The sequence below is a fragment of the Taudactylus pleione genome, unplaced genomic scaffold (genome assembly GCF_031769625.1).
Source record: "Taudactylus pleione unplaced genomic scaffold, aTauple2 ptg000006l, whole genome shotgun sequence".
Lineage (NCBI taxonomy): Eukaryota > Metazoa > Chordata > Amphibia > Anura > Myobatrachidae > Taudactylus > Taudactylus pleione.
This window is the reverse complement of record NW_028284409.1, coordinates 8,433,859-8,460,476: the sequence shown is the minus strand read 5'-3', so window position 1 is coordinate 8,460,476 and position 26,618 is coordinate 8,433,859. Positions and strand designations below refer to the sequence as shown.

Below are 26,618 nucleotides of genomic sequence, written 5' to 3'. Positions count from 1 at the left end.
AAAAGGGTTGAAAATCACTGGTCTAAAGAGTGGTTGTTCGCACAATACTTTTTATATATAATAAAACATTCTTATAATGATCAAATATATAGCTCCTAAGTCCCTACATTTTCTACTGCAAATGCAGCCCCCATAGGTTTTCCAGAAAGTGAACTTGCCCTCAGTAGCTAACGCAATCTGTAGGTGGCATTAGCCTAAAGTAGCCTATGGGCCACAATATAGCAAATGTTACCGCCGGTCCCCAATGACACATGTGCATTAGCCATGGGGGACCCAAGCAGAGTGGTAGCCTAAGCTTTCATTTCTTTGCTGGTACAGGCTCTTATCAGAGCCAATCTCTTAGCAAGAGAAGCGTGCTAAATTTACTTGAAAATATTAATTTTCATGATGTGAATTTAGTCAAATAAAATGTATCACATCTGAATAAAAAATGTGAATTGTTATATGTATATGAACCATAGTGATAAAACTTCTGTGTGACCCTTTTATGAATTCAGCATCTTGATTACTCCAAAGCTTTAATTTTCCATTTTGCCCTATATAGAGCAATAATTTATCAACATTGTGCCATACTCTGGGGACTAGGTTCATATTATTGGTTTATCATGTATGTGTACATATATTATTTTAACCGTCCCATTATTGTATATCTATCTGGGCCTCCATCTAATTGACTAGAATTTGTGATTTAAGATTTTATCAAAAGGTTAGTAGTATACTCATGAAGTTCCATGAACTTCCTCCTGTAAATGTTCCTCTCATCTGGGACTTAGCCAAGGACACGTTTCAGAGTAAGGAAGGACAAGAGGTTACAAGAATGAGGAACGGTCTGATAATGTTATGATGAAAGATACATGGGTGAGGACAGTTGACTTTGTGTGAGATTATTGTTTCAGTCATGCTAAAGGCCATGATGTTGATATAAAACTGCAAATCACTGGCAGTCTCATGACAGGAATTGCATTGTGGTAAGAGCTATGTTTAGTCAGAACAGTCCTCATAAGGGTCACAGCTGGTGCCACATGTTATCCATATAATGGCTCTACATACAATACCTACTGTACCAACATTTCAAAATTTTGAAAAAAACACAGGTCCAGAGACATGTAACCAAAACAGAGAACAAGGAAATGCACATGAAAAAGAACAGCAGTATACGATGTGTCGGGCCCACAAGTAGAGATTCAGATTAAAGGGAGGAAGGAGCCAGGTCAAATCGGGATGTGGCAAAGGAACTCCTTTGTTCTCTGTAATGTATTGGTGCCAAGGATACCATTCCCAAATGGTAAAGTGGGATTAGTGAATTTAGGGCCTGATCCAGCTTTGGGAATAGAGTAAGATATAGCAAGTAACTGATCATCTTGGTAAAACCATGTTGCACTGCAGGTGAGGCAGATGTAAAATGTGCAGAGAGATTTAGATTTGGGAGGGGTGTGTCCTAACCGACAGCTAAAGTGCAGTATAAAAATAAAGCTGTCCAGCATTTGTGGGCTACATGCAGGGGCGGATTGGGATGGAAAACCAGCCCGGGAATTTCTGGAAGCAGCCCTTATGGGGGCGGGTCTGTTAAGGGGTGGGTCTGTTGAGGGGGCGGGGTCTGTGGAGGAGGGCAGGATACTCCCTTGTCTAAGGCTGGGTACACACCTAAATGACTAGCAATCGTGCCGATGTTCAGGGCGATTTGCCTTTACCCTGGACATCGTATAATTGCCGGTACACACTTGAAAGATTTAATGAAAGATGGAACAATCACTGTTCCATCCTTCATTAACATGTACAGGCTCACATGTGATATCGTGTGATTGACTGTGCAGCACAGCCAATCGCACGATATCACATGCGACCAAGGGTAAACGTAAAGGGCATACACACTGTACGATATACCCGATTTGTCGGTCCAATCTGGCTAAAATCGGTCAAATCGGGCCGATATCGTGCAGGTGTGTATGCACCCTTAGGGCCTGAAAGGGCTTTTGCAAGCCACTGAGGGGAGCAGGGTCGGAAAAGAAATCTTGGTGAAATATACACTCTTTTTGGGGACCCCAATCCCTCTGCACTAGGTACAGGCCAGTCAGTTTGGAAGTCTTTTTTCTTATCTATATGGCGGTTTCTCTGCAATGGGGAACCTCTGAAGAATTTGAGCCTCACTGGGCAGCGTCTTCAACCAGTATTCATTATTCATGTAGATCACCATGTCTGGAAGATGCCTGTTTATGTGGAAATATAACCAATGTCATCATCATAACCAGATAATGTGTAGTAACAGAAGTGTTTATGCAGGGCAAAATGTGAATTTCCCTTATCAAAGAATTTATGTGTCTTTCCAGGCCCCCATGTTACTCCAGACCCCCTTATGTCTCTCCATCCTCAGGCCCCCTGTGGTTCTCCAGGCCCCTTTTTGATCTCCAGGCTGCCTGTGTGTCTCCATCTCCAGGCCGCCATGTCTCTCTCCAGGACCCCATATGTCTCTCCAGGAACCCCCGCGTCTCTCCATACCCAGGCCCACCTGTAGCTCTCAGCCTCATTCCCCCAGCCCCAGTGTGTCTCAGCGCCATTCCCCTAGACCCAGTGTTTGTCTCTCAGACCCATTCCCCGAGACTCAGTGTGTCTCAACCCCATTCCCCAGCCCATGTGTGTGTCTCAGCGTCAGTGTTTGTCTGCCTCATTCCCCCCAACCCAGTGTGTGTCGCTCAACCCCATACCCCAGCCTCAGTGTGTGTCAGCCTCATTCCCCCCAGCCCCAGTGTGTGTCTCAACCCCATTCCCAAGCCCCAGTATGTGTCATCCTCATTCCTCCCAGCCCCAGTGTGTGTCTCAGCCCCAGTGTGTGTGTTAGCCTCATTCCCACCAGCCACTGTGTGTCTCAGCAGCCCCTGTGTAAACCAGCTCCAATGTCAGCCTCATTCCCACAAGCCCCTGTCTCATCCCCTATGTACCCCAGCCTCAATCCCACCAGCCACTGTGTGTCTCAGCTGCCCCTGTGTACCCCAGCCCTAATGCCAGCCTCATTCCCACCAGCCCCTGTGTCTCATCCCCTATGTACCCCAGCCTCATTCCCACCAGCCCCTATGTGTTTCAGCAGCTCCTGTGTACCCCAGCCCCAATGTCAGCCTCATTCCCACCAGCCCTTGTGTCTCAGCAGCCCCTGTATACACCAGCCCCCCAATGTATGTCAACCTCATTCTCACAAGCCCTTGTGTGTCTCATCCCCTTAGTACCCCAGCCCCAATCCCACCAGTCCTTATGTGTCTCAACCTTGCACCACTCCTCTCCCCCATCATGCCGCCGCCATCATAACTTACCTGCAGCTCCGCTGTTTGTCTCAGCCGCGACGTCACTGTGTACAGACTGCCCTCTTGGAAGTAGGGGTTGGGAGTTGAGCCGGGCCGCAGAGGGGCTGGACAGAGGCAGAGCCATCAGTGGTAACTGACTGGCTCCGCAAAGGCTTGTGGGAGGAGCCAGCAGCTCCTCTATCAGCCTTTTTTTTTTTTGGCCAGCAGTTTGCGCATGCGCAGCTTAAGTTGTAGAGCTGCCCGATCGGAGCTCAGCTCCGATCGCGGCAGCAGGGGTTTGTAAGTGCAGGGCGGCTGCCAGCCACTGTGGGGACCGGCCCAGCAGGAACCGGCCCAGTGTCCCGGCGGCCCAATCCGCCCCTGGCTACATGCAAAAGCAGACAGTAGTGGTAGTTTCTGACATTATAGTGCACGGTTTGTGCACGATTAATGAGCAATTGAACGTAATCTTTCAATTGCTCATTAATCTTGCATAAATAGTGCACTATAATGTCGGAAATGACCAGCGATGCGTGCTCCTGCTGGTCGTTTCCAATATCAATCATCGCCTGAGCATGCTGGTACACAACACACACTTATATTTAAAAACTCGATACAGATGTAAGAAGGGCTGGAGTGCGTGAGATGTGATCCTGCTGCCATGCAGGTGTAGTCTTGAAGCCTACCTGGCATTGCACCCTCTTACTTTCATGCCGTATGAGAAGCAGACGATCCTTGTACACAGACAGGACTCGGAGACAAAGGTGGAGGTCTTGGAGGTCAGACAAAGGGTGAACACCAACCTATACAGAGACGACTGTAATGCCCTACCAGTCCAGAACCTAAAATAGAGATTTGGGATTTAAGTGGAAGTCATCGCTGGCACTTTTTGGCCTCAGATCCCACAGACTGATCATTACCTCCCCCTAGTACAGCAGACCCCCCTCCCCTTTGGGTCATCATCTCTCCCTAGTACAGCACACTCCCCCTCCCCCTCAGACTGAACATCATTTCCCCCTAGTACAGCAGGCCCCCCTCCTCCTGATCATCATCTCCCTTTAGTACAGCAGACCCTCCTCAGCTCCTAAGACAGGTCATCCTGCCCCCTTAGCACAAAATGACCCTGCCCCACAGACAGGTCATCATATCCCCCTAGTACAACAGAACCCCCTCCCCTGAGGTCATCATCTCCCCCTAGTGCAGCAGATCCCCCTCAGACTGATCATCATTTCCCTCTAGTACAACAGACCCCCATCCCCCTTGGGTCATCTCCCACTAGTACAGCAGACTCCACCCCTCTCAGATTGATCATCTGCCCCTAGTACAGCAGATCCTCCTCCCCCTCATCATCTCCTCCTAGTACAGCAGACCCCTCTCCCCCTCAGACTTATTATTATTATTTATCTATTTATATGGCGCCACAAGTGTTCCGCAGCGCCTTACAAAGTACATAAAAAAATAAGTAACCAGTGACTTACAATATAATACAAAGCAGGACACGGACATGTATAATAAACATTGCTATATTAGCGACCTTAGCACCCACATAAACAGTCAAGTGTTAGTTGCCCTAGCGGGGAGTAAGAGATAAATTAAATTACAGTAGGGAGAAGCACAAGAGGGTAGAGGGCCCTGCTTGAAAGAGCTTACATTCTTTAAGTGAGGGGCAGACAAACAGGAGTGACACAGATGGGGTAGGCGGGGAGGAAGGAAGATGTAGCAGCAAGTTAGGATGAGAGCTGGAAGGCTTAAATGAAGTATTGGGTCTTAAGAGTTTGTTTGAATGATTGTAGAGAGGTTCAGAGTTGATGGGGAGAGGGAGGGAGTTCCAAAGGTGGGGAGCAGTGTGGGCAAAATCTTGGAGATGGGAGTGGGAGGAAGTAATCACTTGGCATGAAAGGTGGCGTGTAATAAGTGAACAAAGAGGGCAGACAGAAGAGTGAAGGGTGATGAGATCAGAGATGTAAAAGGGAGAGGAATGGGTGAGGGCTTTGTAAGTGAGCGTGATATCCTTGAATTGGGTTCTGAAAGGGAAGGGGAGCCAGTGGAGTGCTTATAAGAGAGGGGAGGCAGATGTAGAGCATTTGGAGAGGAAGATGAGCCAAGCAGCAGCATTGAGCACAGACTGGAGAGGAGAGAGATGGGATTTGTGGAGGTCAGATAGGAGGAGGTTACAGTAGTCCAATCTAGAGATGACCAGTGAATGGATGAGGGTTTTGGTGGCATCCTGGGTGAGAAAGGGTCTGATTTTGGAAATGACAAGACTGCGAGAGGTTCTGAATACGTGGTTTGAAGGAGAGGGAAAAGTCCAGGATGACTCCAAGACAACGCACGAACGATACTGCCTTTGAACCTTATAAATACCCCTGCCTATATCTTCTAATATCCTTCCTATAAACCTCTAAGGATGACGCTATTTTGCGTATGCAGTCATACAGTAAATAAAGACTCCAGACCTAGAACCTGTGGTATTATTCAATTAAAAAGTACAGCAGTTACACGCTATGATCCTCATATAATCTTAGCGCAAAGAAATTATACAGACCCAAGTACAGTTATACATACGCAGTGCTCTCTGGTCCAGATGTAGGCATCAGCAAGAAACCCCTCGTCGATCAGCATTAAGCATGAAGACTAGGAACCCAGGGTCAGAGCACACATATTTATACCCCCCAGAAATAAACAACACAATAGAGAAGTTTGTTGCTAATACCATTGGTCCTAAAGGAGAGGGCATATGTTACAAGGCATTTAACAGGTTGGTTCAAATAGACACAGTCCAGCCTCTAACAACTGGTGGTCTCTGGTTTCCCGCCTCATGCAAATCCTAACAGTTGTTCATATAATGTACATTTTGTTGCTTGAAGTCTCTGCGGTCCATAAGTTGAGAATGCATGTTGTGATCTCTCCATCGATATTACCGGAATACTGTTGAGAGAGTACGCATCAGTACAATACCAAACATGGCTTACTTATCACATATAAAACCTTAGTTACGAAATAATCTTTATTTCCTAACAATTATAATAAATGTGCATACTTGAATCTTATACCTTAAAGCTTATGGAACCTTGTATGTGAATATGTAATGTGTGAGTATGTGGGGTTTGATGTAAAGATGCTAGTTAACTTGGGGCAGATGCGTGTGCATGAAACTAATATTTGGCATTTTCATACAAAATCTTATGCATTCGCTAATATGCGACTAGTTAACAGCGCTATTGTGCATATTAATGTGTGTATGAGAAATGGTATAAGATGCAATCGCATGATGCTAATAGTAATATTGCCACATGTACTAAAGTGTGAGTTTAATGGCGTTTAGGTGACCATTCGCAAAATGGCATCTTGCGATCTCATTTCCAAGATGGCATTTTGCGGCCAGTCGCAAGATGGTGTCGCTGCGATCCAATTTTAAACTGATCTTGTCTCAGCCAATTATCCAGCTTCGACAGCACTTTGGGACTAAATGAGATAGTTATGCCATCTATTGATAAAGAAATAGTGGGACATGATGTTATATGGGAGGGTGGGAAGACGATCAGCTCAGTCTTAGACATATTAAGTTTGAGAAATCACTGGGACATCCAGGAAGAGATAGCAGAGAGACAGTCGGAGATATGAGTCAGTAGAGAGGGGGAAAGACCAGGTGAGGAAAGGTAGATCTGAGTATCATCAGCATAGAGATGATAATGGAGGTCAAAAGAGCAGATGAGTTTACCTAGAGAGGACGTATAGAGAGATAATAGGATAGGTCCAAGAACAGCACCTTGGGGAACACCTACTGTAAGAGACTATGGGGGGAGGAGGAGTCATGAGAGGAAACAGAGAAGTAATGGTCAGAGAGGTAGTAGGACATCCAGGAAAGAGCAGTGTCACATAGACCAAGGTAGTGAAGGATATGCAGCAGTAGAGGGTGGTCCAGTGTGTCAAAAGCAGCAGAGAAGTCAAGGAGAATGAGCAGAGAGTAGTAGCCCTTGGATTTGGCAGCAAGGAGGTTGTTGCTGACTTTTGTGAGGGCAGTTTCAGTGGAGTGGAGAGAACGGAAGCCAGACTGAAAAGGGTCAAGTAGGGAGTGGGAGGAAAGAAATGTGTTGAGGTGATTGTAAATAATATGCTCAAGGAGTTTGAAGGCAAAAGGGAGGAGAGAGATTGGTCGGTAGTTAGAGAGAATGTTAGGATCAAGGTTAAGTTTTTTAAGAATGGGGAGACAAGGGCATGCTTGAATGCAGAAGGAAGAGTGAAAGAGGAGAGGGAGATTAAGGAGGTGGGCAGGATGGCAGAAGGCAGAAGTAGAGAGGTAACGGAGGAAGCGAGAGGGGATTGGGTCAAAGGGAGAGGTGGAAGGAGGGGGAGGGCTGGATAAGGGCCTTAACTTCCTCTCCAGTCACAGGGGAGAAGGAAGTCAGAGTCGGTAAAATGGATGGGGAGGGGTGATCCAGGAAAGGAGTAGGCGGAGAGCTGGGGGACTGGTTGGATATGATGTCCTGATGTATAGAATCAATTTTAGATGTAAAATAGGTAGCAAAGTCAATGGCACAGAGCAAGGAGGGGAGATGAGGAGGGGTGGGCAGAGGAGGGAGTTGAGGGTGGAAAAGAGACACTGGGGATTTGAGGACTGGGAGGAGATGAGATTCTTGAAATATGACTGTTTAGATAGGGAAAGGGCAGCACTGTAGGATGACAGTAGGAATTTGAAATGGAGAAAATCTGCCTGAGAATGATCTTCTGCACTGTTGCTCGGCAATTCGTGAACATTTTTGCAGGTATCTGGTGCATTTGGAATGCCAGGGTTGAGGTGTGGATTTGCGAGGCTGAGTAGTGATCGCCGGAGCAACAGAGTCAAGAGCAGAAATAAGGGAGGCAGCTTGTTCAGCGCAGGAGAAAGAGGATAGGGGAGAGAAGATAGTCAAGGAGGGAAGTAAAGAAAGCAGTGTCGATAGCTTCAATGTTACGCTTAGTTATAGTGGCTTTCGAGGTAGAGGAGGGGAAGGAGAGAGGGATAGGTTAAAAGAGAGAAGGTGATGGTCAGAGAGGGGTAATGGGGAAATGGAGTAAGCAGAAATATCACAACGGTGAGTGAATACTAAATCAAGCAAATGCCCACTCACATGGGAGGGTGAAGAGGTCCATTGGGAGAGGCCAAATAAGGAAGTGAGAGTGAGTAGTTTGGAGGCAGCGGATTCTGTGGGTATATCAATTGGAATATTGAAGTCACCTAGGATAATAGAGGGAAGGTCTGAAGAGAGAAAGTGAGTGAGCCAGGAAGCAAAGTTGTCAAGGAACTTGGAGGGAGGGCCGGGGGACGGTAGATGACAGCTACTCTGAGGTGTACTGGTTGGAAGAAGCATATAGCATGAACTTCAAATGTGGAGAATGTAAGGGATGGTTCTGAGGGTATGAGTTGGTATGAGTAACCAGGGGATAGAAGGACCCCAACACCACCCCCATGTCGTCCCCTAGACCTGGGGGTGTAGGAGAAGGTGAGGTCCCCATAGGAGAGAGCTGCAGGAGAAGTGGTGTCAAAGGGTAAAATCCAGGTTTCAGTAATGGCAAGGAGATTCAGGGAGTTGGAGATGAAAAGGTCATGGGTGGGGGCCAGTTTGTTACAGACTGATCTGGCATTCGAGAGGGCACAGGATAGAGTGACAGAGTTGACAAGAGAGATGTGAATGAGATTATCAGGGTTGCTATAGCGTGGAGATGAGATTACTTTGGGAGACAGAGGTGAATAGAGTTTAGGGATCATGCAGGCTTTTGTGCTATAGGAAGGGACCCTTTAGGAGGTGGGTAGGGAGGAAAATTAATGAGACGTGGATAGAAGTGGGGTGAAGTGACAGGGAGAGAAGTGAGGGAGGAGAGATTAGCAGTGGGGTAGTAGGATCCTGGGGGGATCTACCACTGCTACCAGACACTGCAGCCAGCCCTGATTGTCTCATCTCCACTCTGCATCCTCCCCAGGCTGTGAAGTTAACTTCAGAGCCTGCCAGGCTGTGAAATTAAACGTTAACGTCACACTTCACAGCCTGGGGAGGGAACAGAGTGGAGAGGAGACAATCAGGCTGACTGCCTGGCTGGCCCCCAACCCCGCAACTTATCTCACTCCAGCCACTGCCGCCACCTGTGGAACCACACTTTGTACTCTTCACTGCACGCTTCCTAAATGGCGCCATGGCGTCTGATGCAGCAGTCATTCTGGGTGGGGTTTTAATAAGCTACCTAGCCTCTTCTCGTGAGAGAGGCTCAGTCGCGTGCTGCAAGCAGCTGACAGAGGGCCTGATTCAGAGCCGCTCATAAGCGGCCGCTCGTTCGTTCTGACCGATGTTCGCACATCTGCGCATGCGTACGGATTTTAATACGCATGCGCGAACCAGTCAGTGCGGCCGAAAATCGTTTGTTCACTATATAGCGAATGCCTGCTATTTTGAGTGACAGAGGGAGGCGTATGTGGGTGGTAACAGGGGAAGGTGCTTGAAAACGGGGGTGTGGAATTAGATCGCAGGCGTGCTTAAAGGTCAAAACGGGCGTTTTAAGGGAGTGCATAATTAATACAGCAGCGTCATTGACCACGTCACTTGCTTTTTTTTTACTCCGAACTGCTTGCAAAATAGCGGTTGAAAAAACCAGCCACAAGAATAGCGAGCAGGTCATACGCTGTTCGATGTACTCGATTAATCTAATAAATAGCGGACATGACGTAGGATGCGAGCGGCCAGGGGGCGTATTTTTCAAAATTACAACTGCAAGTTTTGGTCGCTCGTTCAGACTTAGAGGCATGAACAGACCGCAATTAGCGAACGGTTCATTTGAATAGCCACCCCTTGTTTTAGAACGAACGACCGCAAACAGGTCATCATCTCTTCATAGTACAGCAGACTCCCCCTCCCCTTCAGACTGAACATCATTTCCCCCTAGTACAGCAGACCACCCTCCTCCTGATTATCATCTCCCCCTATTACAGCAGACCCCCTCCCCCTCAGACAGATCATAATGCCTCTTAGCACAAAATGACCCTGCCCCACAGACAGATCATCATCTCCCCCTAGTGCAGCAGATCCCCCTTTTCCTCAGACTGATCATCATTTCCCTCTAGTACAATAGACTCCCCTCCCCCTCGGGTCATCATCTCCCACTAGTACATCAGACACCCCCTCCCTCTCAGACTGACCATCATATCCCCCTAGTACAGCAGACCTCCCTCCCCTGATCATCTCCTCCTAGTGTGGTACCCCACTTAAGCTGGAGCTGTATTATAAATGTATATATGTAAATACTGTAATTAGAACATGAAAATACATTGTGCACTGTGCATATAGCACAGAATGGGTAATATGGAACCATATTATAAATGACCATATACATATAAGTGCTGGTGAGGTAGTATGTGGGGAGTCAGTAGCAGATCACATGACTCAGAACCTGCTGGAACCAGCCGCAAGTGACAGTTACACAGAGTCAGTTACAGGGAGTCCTGAGGTAAATGTGCTGAGGTGAGGACTTGCACTGTGCCGCACTCCTGAAGCTCTGCCATGACCAGAGACCGGCACTGCACAACGGGAGCAATGTGTGTAAGAGATGTTCCCTGGAGCTCCCTGTTGGTGCAGCTGGAACCTAGTGATTGAATTTGGTTGGAAGAAGGGTGGTGAGACTCTTCTTAATTGACTCCCCCATCAGTACATCAGTGAAAACGTCAGGAGAGGTCTGTAAGATACACCTAATAAAGTCCTATTAGACTGCATTACATATCAGTTGCAAGGAAACGCTCCTCTCACCTCCCCACAGTGGGCCTGATTCAGACCCGGTCGCAAGCGCCAAGCGCTTGCAACCGGGTCGATGGTGGCCAACAGCGCATGCGCACGATGGAGCTGGCTCTGTCGTGTGCATGCGTGAGACCCGGCTAGCAACGGGCACTCCGTCGCTCCGGGTCTTGCACCAAAGGGGGTGAGCTGTCGATGTTGAGTGACAGCCCGCTCCGTTTGGTGGGTGGGCCGGGGGGTGGCTGCACAAACGGAGGCGTTCCAATGAGAACGCCTGCCATTTGGAGGCGGCCCCACTGACATCGCTATGTTAGAGCCGTAAGCTCTCTGGGGCTTGCGATGAACGAGACCCTACCACAAGGATCTAATCGCAAGCCCGATGGTCGTGGTGGTCTTGACCATCGCGACCATCATCATGGCTGCTCGCTATATAGCTGTGGGTGGTCACCCACAGCTATGTGAGCGGCCAAGAGGCCGCTCCAAAAAAAAAAAGCCCGGCCTTGATTCAGAGCGAGCGCTCTGTCAGAGCGAGCGGCTCTGAATCAGGCCCAGTGTCCCTGCTAATTCAGTATGACTGCACACCTTCATACACCTACTGCAGTAACAGAGCAGTCAGCCATCCCATAATAAGACACAGTCACTGCAGCCATCTCCCGTTACTCAGCCCTTACCCTGCAGTGACCAGCAGACAGCTGCAATACTCTGCAGACAGATATATACAGTGGCAAAAGAGCAGCTATAAACTGTTTTACAAAATAACATTTTAGTCACAAACACCCTGCAATTTGGAGCTTCCTGTCCCTTAGTGGAGCTAGTTAGTAAGGACCAGCCTTCAATATCATTACTACTCCAAATATATATATATATATTCAACCAGGATGGAAAGCTAGGAGAATGTTTATTTATCCCTGGTGGTATTAAAAGACTGTAAGAGTATATCAACGACCTATGTGCACCACCTCTACAGATCCAGCAGGACAACAGTATTAGAGAAAGTACTGATTTATTTCTACATTTAGAGTACTGTATATGTAAGGTGTTTTATCTCACTATATTTTAAATGGTTCCTGATAGTCTTAACCACTATAAACATTAAGATATGTAAATTGTTCTTGTTAATTTAAGTGTTAGCCATATTGTATTTGGTAATGTAATTAAAAGGTGTTCATTGAACAAAATTGCAGATATTGCGGAGTTCCAGTAAAATAAATACTTCCATCTTTTTGTGTATATTACTAACCTGAGAATGTTTATGAATACATTATTTTGTCAAACTAAATTGAAACATAGACAAATTACACTGTTCCAACTTGTTTGAAGATTTACCTCTTCTGATAAATAGAAACTTACTTGACAACAGTCATCATCATTTACTGTCGCGGGATTACTCCTTTACCTCTGACGCAGAGTGTGACCATCTACTCCTTCTGGTAAGATACCTGAACACCACAACACCACCCTATACAGTTTGGCAGGGTATTACATTTGGCGTCTATGAACAGGATACCAGAGTCCGAAAGTAAGGAGGTATCCAATTCTGAGATGATGTCACAAGAGCGACAAGTAATGGGGGGACTCATCTCATACAAGTGTTAGTGGCACTAGACCAGGAGCTACAATGATTACCCAATTCAACCCGATTATATTGCCATACTATTTTGGCACCCCTTGGCTGCCCACCTATTCTAGGGATGCTTGTGACTTAGAACATAATACTTTAAGAGAATTTAAGAATAAAATGTGGTCTATGTTCTGCCTCTACCCACTATCAGAGCAGCAGCAAGTGGAGATCCTGATAGGGCACCTGAAAGGCACAGCCCTGAGAGAAGTGACTTTATGGCCGGCAGAAGAAAGAAATACAGTAGGTCTCATCCTGAACCGACTAGCTACCACATTTGATACAAGAATGTTGTCTGAGCTTAAGGTTGACTTTTATGTAAGAAAACAGCAGTCAGGAGAGACTCTGCATGACTTTTCCCTCAGTCTACAGGCACTTCGGGAACTACAGGCTTTTGATCCAACAGAAGTCAGACCAACAGATGAGGATCCCTCTATAAACAGATTAATCAGTTTATAGAGGGATCCCATGTTGAGATTGTGAAGGCGCAGTTATGCCTACTTCAGCTACAGTCCCCAAATACTTCATTCTTGGACTTCAAAGAAGCTGCCATTAAAGTAGTAGGGAGATTTCAGGTTCATGAAATGTCTTTTCCTGAGATGCCAGGGTACCTGGAAAATAAATACCATCCAAAGACTATGCAGCAGGGAATCATGGGACCTCACACACTGAGAGAAGTTGTTGTACAGGGTGCACAAGCATCTAGAACTAATCCACTCAGTGCTATAAAAGAACAAGTTGCTATACTGACCCGTGGGGTAACTGATATTTGCTGTGAGTTGCACAACTTCATGAAGCAACAAGCCCAGTGCCAAGAAGAGACAGACTGGTGTTTTCAGAGATGTCAGCAAAATGATTGTTCATGGGACTACCCACAGAGCACCAGAAGATGCCTCTTAGACCATGGCCACCCTATATGTAGGCATTGCAATAGCAGTGGCCATATAGAAAATGCTTGCAATCAGTTGGAATCTTTAAATGTAGAGATTAAGAGGTCATTAGAAGAAGGACAGCTCAGAGATGTGGAGCCTCATCCTGTAGTCCAGAATAAAATTAAAGCTGTGGTAACACCAGCCACAAGCCATAATGCAAAAATCAGCTCAAGAAAAATTTTGGGCAAAGTCAAATGGTTCCATGTGCAACGCGGTTATGGGTTAATAAATCGTGATGACAACAAGAGAGATATATTTGTACACTACACAGCCATCCAACAGAACAACCCAAGAAAATATCTTCGCAGTCTGGGAGATGGAGAAACGGTTGAGTTTGATGTAGTCAACGGAGAGAAGGGTGCAAGGGCAGCTAAAGTAACTGGTCCTGGTGGTATTCCTGTCCAAGGCAGCAAATACGCAGCAGATCGCAATCATTATTGGCACCATCCATGTTGCAGAGGACATCAATGTAACTATCAGCAAAACTACCGACACATTGAAGGTGAAGAGAATCCAAAAGAAGTTGAAAGTGAGGCAGGGGGAGTGGGTCCTAGCCAACAATGGCCATACCACAGGTGGTGCTATGCACCACGCTATTCAAGGAGACCATATGAACGCAGGCAAGAATATCCTAATGTCCAAGTGCAGAGTGAATTATTTGGAAGAACAGATCACCAAAATGTTGCACAAACGAGTGGATGGATACAACAGAATTTGCAAGAAATTGTCAGACCACAACTTCCTCAAGAGTCACCATATCAGAGTAAAACCAAAATGGATGACACCCATTCTAGTATGGTTCACAACAGCCAACCAAGCATGTGTGATACTGATTTTAGAGAATAAATTGGAATGGTTGCTGACTCAACCATAGTTGAGAGGTTGGAACATCCCAAACAGGATCACATACATACTATTGTGCAAGAATTGAAATATGTTGTTCCCGGGGAATCTTATGTTGCAGCCAAGAATCCCATAATGTCTGATCTAGCAAAGTATGAGGTCCCAGAGGACGAATATGTTGCTATAGATTCAAGTGAAGTGTCCATAATTATGCAAAAGTATTGAGACCTTCAGGAAAGAGGCAAAAAGGGAATACGTTGTAATACATTATATATCAAGTAAACGCATGGAAAAATATTAGGTGAATATTTCAATGTCAAATACTTAAAAGTACTTAATGAGTGGGGACACGCATAATTCTGGCGGGGAAGTTTGTGGTACCCCACTTAAGCTGGAGCTGTATTATAAATGTATATATGTAAATACTGTAATTAGAACATGAAAATACATTGTGCACTGTGCATATAGCACAGAATGGGTAATATGGAACCATATTATAAATGACCATATACATATAAGTGCTGGTGAGGTAGTATGTGGGGAGTCAGTAGCAGATCACATGACTCAGAACCTGCTGGAACCAGCCGCAAGTGACAGTTACACAGAGTCAGTTACAGGGAGTCCTGAGGTAAATGTGCTGAGGTGAGGACTTGCACTGTGCCGTACTCCTGAAGCTCTGCCATGACCAGAGACCGGCACTGCACAACGGGAGCAATGTGTGTAAGAGATGTTCCCCGGAGCTCCCTGTTGGTGCAGCTGGAACCTAGTGATTGAATTTGGTTGGAAGAAGGGTGATGAGACTCTTCTTAATTGACTCCCCCATCAGTACATCAGTGAAAACGTCAGGAGAGGTCTGTAAGATACACCTAATAAAGTCCTATTAGACTGCATTACATATCAGCTGCAAGGAATCGCTCCTCTCACCTCCCCACAGTGGGCCTGATTCAGACCTGGCCGCAAGCGCCAAGCGCTTGCAACCGGGTCGATGGTGGCCCACAGCGCATGCGCACGACGCAGTCGGCTCCGTCGTGCGCATGCATGAGACCCGGCTAGCAATGGGCACTCCGTCGCTCCGGGTCTCGCACCAAAGGGGGCGAGCTGTCAATGTTGAGTGACAGCCCGCTCCATTTGGTGGGTGGGCCGGGGGGTGGCTGCACAAACGGAGGCGTTCCAATGAGAACGCCTGCCATTTGGAGGCGGCCCCACTGACATCACAAGTGATGTCAGTGGAGAGCTTCCGGCTATGTTAGAGCCGTAAGCTCTCTGGGGCTTGCGATGAACGAGACCCTACCACAAGGGTCTCATCGCAAGCCCGATGGTCGTGACGGTCTTGACCATCGCGACCATCATCATGGCCGCTCGCTATAGCTGTGGGTGGTCACCCACAGCTATGCGAGCGGCCAAGAGGCCGCTCCAAAAAAAAAAAAAAGCCCAGCCTTGATTCAGAGCGAGCGCTCTGTCAGAGCGAGCGGCTCTGAATCAGGCCCAGTGTCCCTGCTAATTCAGTATGACTGCACACCTTCATACACCTACTGCAGGAACAGAGCAGTCAGCCATCCCATAATAAGACACAGTCACTGCAGCCATCTCCCGTTACTCAGCCCTTACCCTGCAGTGACCAGCAGACAGCTGCAATACTCTGCAGACAGATATATACAGTGGCAAAAGAGCAGCTATAAACTGTTTTACAAAATAACATTTTAGTCACAAACACCCTGCAATTTGGAGCTTCCTGTCCCTTAGTGGAGCTAGTTAGTAAGGACCAGCCTTCAATATCATTACTACTCCAAATATATATATATATATTCAACCAGGATGGAAAGCTAGGAGACTGTTTATTTACCCCTGGCGGTATTAAAAGACTGTAAGAGTATATCAACGACCTATGTGCACCACCTCTACAGATCCAGCAGGACAACAGTATTAGAGAAAGTACTGATTTATTTCTACGTTTAGAGTACTGTATATTTCAGGTGTTTTATCTCACTATATTTTAAATGGTTCCTGATAGTCTTAACTACTATAAACATTAAGATATGTAAATTGTTCTTGTTGATTTAAGTGTTAAGCAGTCATCTTGGGTGGGGTTTTAATAGGCTACCTAGCCTCTTCTCGTGAGAGAGTCTCAGCTGCGTGCTGCAAGCAGCTGACAGAGACAGGTAGCCGGGCTGTCTGTCATGCAAATAAAAAAATAAATCAGCTGGGTGATGCTAATCAGGGGGTGGGGCCACAATTGAGAAGCAGCCACACAACTAATCGACCCACCAGGATATTTCCCGCAAAAGATGAGGGCCAATCCGCCCCTACCTATGGGGTACTCACGCACCAGATAAAAACACAACTGTACACTGGAGTTCAAGGCCCACTGATCACCCAAGATGAAGGGAGACAAAAATGAGGGACAGAGAGACCGACACAAAGGTTCTCACCAGTGGCATTCTTGAACTTTGTCCCTCTCAATCCCTCACAGGTCCCTGTAAAAAAAATTGCAATACCGCTGTGCAGGGCCCTATCCTAATCTATTGTGTCAAACTATTATAAAATGGCAATCAACTTATTGGCCTAAAAACCTATAACAATGTGTGTGGTGCAACACAACCTGTGTTATATGCATCCAAATACTTGAATAAGTTTGAGGATAGATAAGCACCCTGTTTGATATGGAGTTTTGTTAGGTAAGTTAAGGGTTAAAAGCTGGGGGGGTTGCAGTTAGTATTCGTCACTTGAGGAGTATAAGCCTATGGTAGGATTTAGGGGAGGGCTTAGAGGTCCCATATAAATAGTCTGGGGAAGAGAGCCATCTTCCTCTTTCCAGTTTATTCAACAACCAGGCTGGCTAAGTGTCATACATATTGTATTATACATGTCTGTCTTTTATTGTTTATTCACTTCTTCATCTGTTTGTCTTGCATCAATCCTGTGTCTTTTTTATCTCCTGCTTTTCTTATTCTATTTCTTTCCTCTCCTTTTCTTTAAACACCGGTTCCCCTCTTTTCTTTTCCCTTCCCTGCTCCCCTTCCTTCACCCCCAGCTGTCCACCAGTGCCCCCCCCTCTCCTCCCCGCCTTGACATTGCCCAGGCCCCGTGTCCTGATCCCTCCCGTGCCCACGCCACTTGATGCAGGCTGCTATCCCCCTTACCTGTGAATCAGTGCCCCTTCCAAGCACCGGTTGCGGCCTGCTTCCGGCCGCGATGCCGCCTCAGCCCGGGTCCCCGCTTCTGGCCAGCGGGCTTCAGGCACCCCCGCGCCCCTCCTGCCCATCATGGCTGCTTGGCTCTCCGGCAGTGCTGCGAGTAGCACAGGCGGCCACAATTCCCCGGCTCAATCCCCGCTGTACCTGGCCAGCCCGCGCCCTGCATCGGCAGCTGGCCCCGCCCACATGGTTGCGGCGGCCATTTTACTTTTACACAGCTGCGGCAGGGAGCACTGCCCCCGCAATACTACCCACTATTGTTTATCCCCAAGCCCCCCCACATAGCGTGCCCCCCCTGCGTGGTCCCACATCACTGGGAAAGCAGGCACAGCACCCAGCAACTTCCTGGGATCAGTTTCCCCGGCACCCATAAGGGGGGCTTACACCCCTTCGCATTCGGGCATTTGACGCTCAGCACCCCCCCCCTGTTCTCCCTCCAATTATATTTGGGGCGCAGCAGCCTGACTGGTCCCCTTATTTTCCCGCTATAGGGTCTCCACGCAACCCCTCCTTACAATTTTTCCACCCTGTAACTTCCGGCCCCGCCCATGTACCACCAGCCACCGGCTCCCTCCCAGTACCTGTTCGCCCCCCCCCCAAAGATTTATTTATTTTTTTCACCTTTCTACCAGGCGCAGCAGCCGCCCCCCCCCGCAGCCGCGTGCGTGCAAGCAACACGCACACCACAACCCCCACTTCTCCTTCCGCCCCCAGCTACCAGCGTTCCCACCCGGGTCCCTGGCACACCAGGCATCCCTGCGGAGGGACCTGCTGTTCCTTTGGTTTCACCTATGATTGTTTCAAGCCCCCAGGTTGTGTTTTTCGGAGTCTTCCAAGCACGTTGTCAAGGTCCCGTGGACAGATAGTATGGTGATATCATCGAGTCAAGTCGTGGTGGGCGCACCGCGCAGCGAGGGACTGTTGGCGAACACACAGGAGGCAGGGGCTGGTCCTTACGCGTCAGGATACGGTGAGCATGGTGTTAACCCATTCACGCAGCACACATTCCCCATCCACTGATGTTTCTAGTGATCCTTCCAGTGCATCTGAAAGGCCGCGCAAGCTCATGCGTTGCTTAGTGCACAAATTTAAAAGGAAGCAGGAGAGCCCTTAGAGTTCTACCACAGTGTCGGCAACTAAGGTGCCGGAAGCAGCGGGGGTTATGGTTCACTGCGCGAATACGGCCATCCTTAGGGGTTTAAGGTTTAAAGTAGAGAGCGCTTAAAGAAGGGTAAATTTGTGGTTATGTTGGCGTTTACGGCCGAAGCGCAAAGGTTTTAGATTAGGCTAAGTCAGCGCGAGTAGTAGCGGAGGAAGCTCTCCATTCATACCAGAATTGGCGACAGGTATGTATGTTTTTCAGGCGGGCTACCTTGAGTCCAGATACAACAGGAGGGGCAGGCATTGTTTCAACTAGGTTTCAAAGACGTCGACGTTCGGCTTGCTCGATCACTCTGCCTAGCTCGCCGCAGATTCCTCGGCTGGTCTGAAGCAGCCCTTTCTGGCCAGCCCAGATCTGCGGGCATCAGCTGCGGGTAGTGCTATGCGGGTAATAATGCGCAGTGTCATGAAGGGCAGGCTGTGGATACAGACATATCGCATACTCTGCGGTATTGGTCTCCCAGCCGAGGTGTGCGGAAAAGCACCATCGCTGCGCGATGCAGCACGGAGGTGTTCCGAAAAGCACCATCGCTGATTGTTTTGTGGTTTTGTTGAAGAGCTGGTTGGGTCGTTAACCCCCTTGGGAGGAAGCTGTCTTTTTTGTTGCAAGGTTTTGGCTTGGGTTTGCGTTACCTTTGACATGGGCGATATCCGAGGTTTGAGTTATCCAGGTTTTCTAGGAGGAATCTGAAAGCGGCACATGACCATCCAGAAGTCGTTAGGAGTAAAGTGGAGGCGGAAGTCAGGTGGGGGCGCAGGTGCGGCCCCTTTTGCTCCCCCCCTTTTTAGAGGGTTTGGTGTATCGCCTTCTAAGGGGCGTCATAGAAGGAATTACAGAGTCTTACCCAAAGGGAAGGGTTGGGCAATCATACAAAATATCTGTCAGATCACTGCGTCGTTTAACAATCTTGCAGACATGCACTGGAAATGATGCGACGTTTCGGGCGAGAGCTCTACTAGCTAAGGTAGATATCGAAACTGCTTTTCGACTGCTGCCCATTTCACCCCGAGTCCTTTAAATATTGGGGGATTGGAGTTGCATGGCTTTATTACGTTAGACAGAGGGAAAGCCCTTATGGCCTCGTGGTTAAGATGACTGTTTTGACATGCCGGCCGATTGGCCTTTCCATTTCGTGTACTTTATTTGAGTGTTTTAGTACTTTTTGCAGTAGTGTGTCCAGGCGGGTATAGGACATAGTGTCCCGCTACCTGGATGTTTTCATGTTAAGGGGCTAGTAGATACCTGAGTTTTGCCAGTATTTAATTAATTCCTTAGTTTCGTTGTTACGGGAGCCCTGGTGCCTAGTGACAGGAAGGAGAGTTCAGTTATGTGCATATCTTATTTGGACATAGAAATCGATACATTGATAGGATTATGGCATTTGCCTATGGCGAAGGCGTGGTGTTTTGGGTAGTTGCTAGAAGCATTTCATTTTGGTGAAAAAGGTTTTTGCTAGTACAGTTGCAGTCGCTGTTGGGCCCCCTCAGTTTGGCATTTAGAGTCATACATAGAGGTTGGTTTTTCAGTAGACAGCTAGAGGGAGCCACAGCAGGGGGTAGGAAGCCTCATCACCTCATATGCGTCCATCTGGAGCGGACTGGAGATTCTGCGCAGTTGTTTGGTTTTTATGCGCAAATTCAACGGAGTACAGTTCTGCACGCGTCAACCGTAGCCAAGTCCGAACTTAGACTGTTGTAGATGCGTCCTGTTTCCTTAAGTGGTGCATTTAAAGGGGAGTGTGGCGCGGAACCTTGGCCAGTTTCTTGTGGGGTTCAGGGCCTAGACAGGAACATCCTTATTGAGATTTTTTCAATTGTAGTGGCGGTCGAACTGCGGTCCAGCAAGCTTTGCAATAGGCGAATCCAGTTTTGGTGATAACTTAGGTGTGGTATCGGCAGGCACTAATTAAGGACAGACTTAGATCCGGCCTCACGGTTGTTAGGCATTTACACTGCTATGTGTGTACGGAATACTGAGTTAGGGCACGGCATGTTTCGGGCGTTGCTAATGAGATAGCAGACTTCTTATATCGTTCAGTGGGACAGGTTTCATTTGCTCGCGTCTCCGGCTAATTTACATGGTTTATCCTTCCCCTTCCATGCCTGGCGGATCGGTGCGCCGGCATCAAGGGCCTCACACTGAAGTCATTGGCACCAAGTACATTAAGACCTACACGCCGGTTTTTGTGCGATTGGCAAGGTTTTTAGCTTCCAAGAGCGGGAGTTTTCAGACGATTGATGATTGTATGGCAGAGTTTGTCTGTAGCTGATATGTCAGGGGTCGTTCCAAGGCTGCTTTATCTTCAGCGTTACCCAGTATAATTTTCCAAGTTGCACGTTTGGCGGAACCGGTATTGATTTTATGACAAATAATTTGTATTAACCAGGGCATTTAATAGGGTGGGCAAGAGAGTACTAACCAAGAGGGTGGGCAAGGGAGCATCCTAACACAGGTGTTACGTGGAGCCCCATCAACCCAGCCCTATTGCAGGATTTGATTGGACCAGTAAAGGGGTTGCTTTGGTCAAGTACTAGGCGCCCCCTCTCCCCCCCCTTTTTTGAGTTTAGCATTTTCATTAGCTTACTTTAGGGCTTTTAGAATGGGCAAGCTAGTTGCTGCTACTAAGATTTCTGCGCTATCAGGTTGAATGTTAAAATAAGGTGGTTAATAAGCCGGTATTGATTTTATGCCGATTACATGGGTCTAGGATGGATTAACTGGCCAGGGAGCGATGGGTTTCTATTCAGATGCATGCAGATCCTGTTGGGCCAGTTGCTTTAATAAGGTTCGCCCTCCAGGTGGTGGGCAGTGGTTATCCTTGTTAATCTAACCCCCTTTGTCCAGGTCATAGTTTGCGAGGGTGTTTCAGAATTATATTATAGCTAGGGCGGTGGAAGTCGTATTTAAAAGGGGGACAAGTTGCATTAAGTAGTTGCGCTCCTTGCGAGTTTGTTGGGAAACCCAGGGGCCTTATGCCTACTGCCGCTAGGGATTCTGAAAGGATTTTCAGCTTTTTGCCCTCAAAGAGGTTTTGCTGTTTTTCATCTTCAGATGGGTCACCCAACTATTTGTTTCCCTTTCCTTGGGGTTAGATTGTTGTTGTTATATACATACCAATTTCTGTCTGCATAAATACCAATATCTGTCTGTATAAATGCCAATTTCTGTCTAGGTGAACTAACTCTCGGGTGTGGGAAAATTCCTATATTTACTGGGCTATAGCCAGCACCCTTTGGAATTACAGGCCCAAATTTTGTTGTGAATGGGTAAGTTGCATTGGTTAGGATTACGAGAAATGCACCGAAAGTGCCTGCTAAATGCCCCATGGGCAGCAGAGGAGAAGTTTGGGGCCCCACTTGGGAGGCAATGATTTGGGCGCGTTCGTGGGTATTGAATGGATATGGCCATTGTACGCTTGTCATTTAGCGTTGGCGGAAGCGTCATACAATACCCAAGTTTATGTTACGGGGCGAAGAGCTTTCATAGGCCTGATGGGGTACACCTCACGGGTGCGGGGCTAGAGCGGTGACCAGTGACCTCTGCAGTTTTCACTTTAATTTTAAGAGGGTCACAGTTTTGGTGGCGGGCCTGGTTCTGCGAACCGGGCTTTGGCGGGAAGCAGTGCTCATGGGCGGCCTATTATTAGCGCAGGAGTGCCTGTGGTAGCATTCTTCCTTTGAGAGCGGCCAGTTTGTCACCGCCTAAAAGGGGGGACATGGTCATTGTTCCAAGGGAGGGACCAATGCTGTGCCAATTAGGGAAGGATGGTACTGCCCCCGGTCAGTCTGTGCAGGGCGGGGATCCGCCCCCTTTTTATTTGTATTGGTATCCATCGGGCTGTGGCCTCGGAGCACTGCTTTCTTCTTGCCACCTATTCTAAAATTTCAATTTGATCAATAAATTCTGGCTGTGACCTCTTTTAATTCCATATACATGTGTCAGTGTGTTTATTTCTAGGTTTAGGATTAAGTTAAGTTAACGAAAGGGAATAATAAAACAAATGGGTGACTTAATGCATCCGAATACTTGAATAAGTTTGAGGATAGATAAGCACCCTGTTTGATATGTAATTTTGTTAGGTAAGTTAAGGGTTAAAAGCTGGGGGGGGTTGCAGTTAGTATTTGTCACTTGAGGAGTATAAGCCTATGGTAGGATTTAGGGGAGGGCTTAGAGGTCCCATATAAATAGTCTGGGGAAGGGAGCCATCTTCCTCTTTCCAGTTTATTCAACCCCACCCACCCGTGTAAGCTGGTTTCTAGAATTCTTAATTTGTTGGTTTGTGCTTTTGTCTGTGATTTCTCCCAACAGGTAGAGGTGCAGCCTGGCGGGAAGCAGTGCTCATGGGCGGCCTATTATTAGCGCAGGAGTGCCTGTGATAGCATTCTTCCTTTGAGTTCGGCCAGTTTGTCACCGCCTAAAAGGGGGGACATGGTCATTGTTCCAAGGGAGGGACCAATGCTGTGCCAATTAGGGAAGGATGGTACTGCCCCCGGTCAGTCTGTGCAGGGCAGGGATCCGCCCCCTTTTTATTTGTATTGGTATCCATCGGGCTGTGGCCTCGGAGCACTGCTTTCTTCTTGCCACCTATTCTAAAATTTCAATTTGATCAATAAATTCTGGCTGTGACCTCTTTTAATTCCATATACATGTGTCAGTGTATTTATTTCTAGGTTTAGGATTAAGTTAAGTTAACAAAAGGGAATAATAAAACAAATGGGTGACTTAACAAACTATTCTAATAAATTTACTTTGCATGAATACAGCAATATCAATTACGCAGTACAATTTATTTATTACGAGTTAATTATGTAGCGCACACATATTCCGCAGCGCTTTACAGAGAATAGTTGGTGATTCACATCAGTCCCTGCCTCAGTGGAGCTTACAATCTATATTCCCTATCACATGTGCACACACATACACACTATGGTTAATTTTTATGTTTGGAGCCAATTAACCTACCAGTATATTTTTGGAGTGTGGGAGGAAACCAGAGTACCCGGAGGAAACCCACTCAAGCACAGGGAGAATATACAAACTCCACACAGTTTTAGGGCCATGGTGGGAATCAAACCCATGACCTCAGTGCTGTGAGGCAGCAACGCTAACCATTACACTATCTGTTCTGCCCACAATAGTACAATAGTTAACCACGGCGCTATTTCTTCTAATATTGTCTATTTAACAGCCAGCTGAGCTCAGAATGCCGAAGCCGGAATACCGACACTTGTCAGAATAATGGTGCCGGCATCCCGACTGCTGGAATCCTGAAGGAAATTACTTGGGTTAGGGTAAGGGGTTAGGGTTAGGCACTAGGGGGAGGGTTAGGGTTAGGCAGCGGGGTAGGGGGTGGAGGTTAGATTTAGGCTGGGAGGGAGGGTAAGGGTTAGGGGTAAGGTTAGGCTTACTTAAATGGGGGTGTCAGCATTCTAACCAGGTCGGGATGCCGGTGTTGGGATTCTACTTGCTGGGATCCTGAGCGCCTGCATCCTGTACCCAACCCCTTTTACAACTGCCTAACGAGAGCTGGCCAGCTCGTCTTCCAACTCGTAAGATGGAGGCTGTTTATTCCTTGTGGGAAAATGGGCTTTTTAGAGTGGGGACTAGACATTCCAATGCTCAATTAACTGGGCCTACTGCCGAGAACCCAAGTCTAATTTACACTGAGTGATATGGACCTAATACCCAGATCACTTACAGTATCAGAGGGCTCAGGCCTTTGGCTTGCTTAACTAGAATCACACTACAGCAACCTGGGCCTAATGCTCAGAGTCAATACACCAGAGGCCTAATGCCCAGGGTCCCTTTATTGATGGGGTTTAGGCCTTGGCCTGCTTTCTGGGGGGGACCAAGTAATCAAGAGGATCAATTCGTTTATCAGTATATTTATAATTTACTGTTAAAAAGATATATCAATGTATATAAAATATACTGGTAACATTATTCTAGACAAAGTTAAGCATTTGATACTATGGTATCCACATAGTATTCGCAATAATGGTGATATGAGAGTCTGCAAATGCAGCTAAGCATGATATGCTTGGGACAAAAAGAGTATGGGAGACTGAAGTTGAAAGTGTAAAAGATCTAACCAAGAATCTAGTGGAGATATATGTGTAAGCATGCATATGTATATTTATAAAGATCAATTAATTATTTATTGTATGTTTACATTTATTTATATTAATATGTTTATTATTATTTTTATTTTAACAACATTATTTTTATTTCAGTTGCCATTTCTGCAATCTTCTGGCTTGATCCCGCCATCTACTGGTCTCTTCTGCGGCTGCTGGATCTCTTCCCTGGAGGTCTTTCCTCGACATTCGCCACCGCCGCACTGATTGCTCCCATTCTGTGGCGTCTAATATAAGACACAGCAAGTGGACGAAGCTATGACAGAGTAAGCCAAACCTCTCCCCAAACAAAGATGCCCACACCCCCTGTGGCCGCCCACTTTGCAAAAGTGGGCAGTCCGGGTGGGGCGATGACATGAATTGCATCATTGTAGCCCCACCCCCCGCTTTACAGTGTCTGTAATATCTGCATTGTATAACAGAGGGCGGGGCCACAATGACGCAATTGTGCCCCCTGGACCACCCACCAATTACCATGCCCCCCTGCACTGACGAGGAAGCCTACCGGGTACAGTTATTATGGTTTATCTCACAGGTTCTCAAACTCTATCCTCAGGACCCCAAACAGCGCATGCTTTCCAGGTCTCCTCGCAGAATTGCAAGTGAAATAATTAGCTCCACCTGTGGATCTTTTAAAATGTGTCAGTGAGTAATGAATACACCAGTGCAGCTGCTGGGTGACCACTGGTTTATCTCTTTACTATTGCTGTTTATCTCTATTGATCCGTATGTTACCGTGGGCTCACCACACTACCTTGTAATTCTATTGCTTTTTTATTGTACTGACATTTTTAGTACACTATGGTTTTCTCTTTTGATCCTTTTCAATAAACAAATATATATAGTTTAATTTATTAGATGAAGGCTTTTTAAGATCACTAGTAGCCATGACATTCATAAGCCAGGCCACTTCTGAAAATGATTATGAGGCGAGTTATATGTAATATTATGTATAATATTTAATTTTGGCTCTATATGTAGCAAAAACTAATTAAGAATGTGCCATACTACTTGTCTGTGTGTTCATTATTTGTTTATCATTTAACTTTACATACATTACTATTAATAAACTGGATAATCACCATAAGACTGTGCAACTAGATGGGTTTCCATCTAATTCCAAAGAATTTCTTGAAAAAAAAAAAAAATTTTAGAAGCTAAGGATTAATCATTGCTCACGTTAAGTTCCATGAAGTTCCTCTTAAAAATGTTTTTTAGTTCCTCTAATTTGGGATCTTGCCAGGGACACGTTTCTGAGTAAGGAAGGAGCTAGGTGAGAGGTTACACAAATGAATGAAGAGCTTTCTGATAATGTTATGATGAAAGATACATGGGTGAGGACTGTCTTTGTGTAAGATCTTTCTTTCAGTTGTATGCAAGGTCATGATCATGAGATAAAATTGAAAATCACATGGCAGCCTCATAACACAAATTGCATAGTAGTAAGAGCCATGATTATTCAGAACGTGGCCCTCATTTCCTCTTTAGGCTAATCTGATTTCTATTTTAAGAATTCAGTGGGGAGGGGAAGGATAAAAAACGGAAACAGTTCCCAGTTAAATTTCCTGGTATGTGTGATCAATGATACTGTATCTCTATAGGATGATTGTTATGATGAATAGGATGCCACAGGACAGAAGAAAGAGCTTTTCAGATATCATTATTTAAATGCTTTGTTTGCATGATGGGGCCACATACTGGAG

General features: G+C 46.7%; 1 pseudogene; it reads left to right on the top strand.

Annotated features, from left to right (window-relative positions):
• The first annotated feature begins 12,647 nt into the window (after nt 1-12,647).
• On the top strand, nt 12,648-14,647 carry LOC148543056 (uncharacterized; annotated as a pseudogene).
• Nucleotides 14,648-26,618: the final 11,971 nt, after the last annotated feature.